Raw genomic sequence first — 3,577 nt, forward strand, 5'->3', positions numbered from 1 at the left:
AAACAGAGGTAGACAAGCTACAGAAGCAATCAGGAACACAAGAATGTGGACTTCAACAAAAAGAGAACAATTATAAGGCAGTTCTCTTCCCTAGATGCATGGGTTGTGGCGGCAACCATGCTCGCGTGAACTGCAGGTTCTGGATGGCCACATGTTGGGCCTGTGGAAGGACTGGACACATCACGGTCATATGTGGAGCTCGTCAAAGAGAGGGTCAACACAAGAAGCAGTCGGGAGAGCTGACAAGGAGAGGTACCGGGGCTCAGGGTCCAACCAGTGTGGGTTTTTTTAAAAGCCGGAGGAGTATCTGCCGCACAGGGGCTCGTTGTCCCCTTAAATCCAAGCTTAAACTTTCAATCGAATTACAAGGCATTCCATGTAAAATGGAATTAGACTCTGGCTCAGCAGTCTAGATCATTTCATACGAGACATTTAACTATGTTTGCAACTGCAGCAATCACTGGCGTCTTTCCTGCTTGTCCGAACCCGAAACATAACATTGGAAATAAGTGTTAATAGGAAAATAATCCTACAACTAACCTCAACAACAGCATGTTATTAATAAAGTAATGGAAAGCAAAAGAGGCATGGGAATGCAATTCCATGAACATGATGTTTATTTGATTGAGATTATCCATTTGACTGAGTTTGAATTTGTTTCTTCCCTGTTGTTATCTTTTTGATGTAACTGTTTGGGATTTATTTACTACAGATTTTGGGTTTCATTTCTAATCATTTCATCCCTCACTGCAGGAGCACAAAAAGGCTCTTATAAGGAAGGTAAAACTGTTCATAGGCATTGAAGAGATGAGGAAAGGAATACTTAAAACTCTAAAAATGAAAGCCACAATTTATTTTATTTTATTTTATTTTATTATATTATATTTTATTTTATTATTTTATTGAGGCTGAGCTTGTCTCACAGCTGGTGGGAATGTCTCATTACAGCCCCGTGCTGAGCAGACTAGCAGATTTTCAAGCATATTTGATGGGCATTGTATGTAATGCTGTAGAAAAAGTACTGAAATTACAGCAAAGGAATGAAACGGACAATGATTTTTATTTTTGCTCATTCTTTAAATGAGAGGGGGGGAAGAATGATTATCATATCTGATTCTTTTCCAGTGCTATCTATGATTAAAAGACTTTTGCAGGAGGCTCATTTAGCAAAAACCTTATTATACAAACATCAGCAAACAGTTAACTTGATAAGATCTGTCAAAAGTAAGGATAAACTGAACTGAACTCAAACCCCACTCATTTCAAATCTCATTGTTCCTGCTGAAATGTCTCCAAGATGAAATGTCTCCTAAATTTCTGAGTAAAAGTTATACTGAGAATTATTTTAAAATTGCATTTTATGTGATTTTGTAGTACAGGTTGGTTTTCAGTTTTGATATAACCCACCACCAGGTTTTCTCCACATGTAGTGGACTACGACTGTCATAATTCTCAGATATATAATTATTCTTCAGATATAATTATTCTTCAGATATAATTATAGGAGTTGTAGTTCCAGTACAACTGGAAATGCACCTAGTGGGGAAAAGCTGAAGTCAGCAGTCACAATGAATACAAAATCCAACTATTTCATGCATCTGAATCCTGGAACATTTTGAGATGGACCTTAGGATGGGAATAGTCTATAAAATGGCCTGACTCCATCTTCTGGATAACCTGCTGTTAAGAAAGAAAGGAGTCCAAGGAAAAATATAAACACAGTGTACAGTACAAGTCTATCAATGAAAAATGACACTGTATTCACTGACACTTATTCTGTACAGTACCATATTATTCTTATTCCATCTTATTCTGAAAATGGATTGCTTAGGATTTCATCTGAACAACACTAGTTCTACATTTTGATTCTCTCTTTTAAAAATTATATTATTGTATTTTATATTCCTGCATTCATGGATTGTGTGATTGATTGATTGATTGATTGATTGATTGATTGATTTTGCACAATGCCTTCTGTAAGGATAAAGATAGTATAAATATATCTTTAATAACTAACACTGATGTTTACAGTAAGATTTCCTCTGTATAGGGATCTTTTAAGAGTGGCAATTGTAGTATGAAAGTTAATTTTCAACCTAGCTTTTCTGCCTGAACATGAAATTGAATATGCTTCCGCATCCCTAAAATGTGTGGTATTATTTGCTTCTGCATCCTCCTAAATACATGTTCATTGATACATATGCATATCAAAGAATGACAGAATTTATACGTATTAAGTCTCTACATGTAAACTCATGTAAGTAACACCAGCTGCCTGCAATTAGTGCAGGTTCGCATCCCACCAGGCTCAAGGTTGACTCAGCCTTCCATCCTTCCGAGGTAGGTAAAATAAGGACCCAGATTGTTGGGGGCAATTAAGCTGACTTTGTAATAATGCTGCTTGGGGGTGTATGAAAGCCCTAATAAGCAGCCATATACATAGAATGAAGGCTACTGCTAAGCTTGTAAGCTGCCCTGAGTCTTCGGAGAAGGGCGGGATATAAATGGAATTAAAATAAAATAAATAAATAAATAAGTTACTTTGTCTTTTGAATGATACAAAACTATAATTTTGAACATTTCTTTAAATTCACAGCTTAGTTCACATTTAAGCTATAGTTCTGGTGATTTGTTTCTGGCTCAGTGTGATGTGTGAATTTATCCATTATATATCAATTTTAGATCTTGTCTCTATATGAGACACACCACATGTTATAGTTTCCCTTAATTGGTTACCAATTGTCTTCCGGGTGAGGTTCAAGGTCTTAGTGATGGTTTTTAAGTCCTTACATGGCATGGGTCCGGAATACCTCGGGGACCACCTGCTGCCGGCATCAACACCCCTCCGCCCTGTGCGTTCCCACAGAGAGGGCCTCCTCAGGGTGCCTCTGGTCAGAGAATGCCGGCTGGTGGCCCCGAGGGGGAGGGCCTTCTCTGTGGGTGCCCCGGCCCTGTGGAATCAACTGCCGGTTGAGCTCCGGATGGCACCGGATCTCCGCTCCTTCCGGCGCGGGTTAAAGACCCACTTATTTGAACAAGCTGGCCTGGCCTGATGGGGAGTCAATTTAGGGTTTTAATTATTTGTATATTCCTATTGTTTTATTTTGGGCATTAATTTAATTCTTTTTTTTAACTTTTGTACTTTTGTATTTTTATTATATGCCCTGTTCACCGCCCTGAGTCCTTCGGGAGAAGGGCGGTATAAAAATCCAATAAAACTAAACTAAACTAAACTAAACTAAACTAAATCAAAGCATGAAAATAAATCCAAAAAACCCCCAGTTCTTAAGGATCCATTCTGAATGGATAAGCAATTAATATTTCATTAAGCATAAAAAATTAAGTGGATTGTATCATGTCAATATACATATATACAGTGCTTTTTTTGTAAAAGAAAAAGGTGTCGGAACTCACACATGTCATACAACCCGCCTTGCCTACCCTACAAGGTTCCATCCAAAAAAGGTGCCGGAACTCCGTTCTGAGCATTCTATGACAAAAAAGCCCTGCATATATACATATCCATGGTTCCATATATATGTAGTTGACAAACAAATACACAACTTCATTGTACTGT

Source organism: Vipera ursinii (assembly GCF_947247035.1).
Source record: "Vipera ursinii genome assembly, chromosome: 5".
NCBI lineage: Eukaryota > Metazoa > Chordata > Lepidosauria > Squamata > Viperidae > Vipera > Vipera ursinii.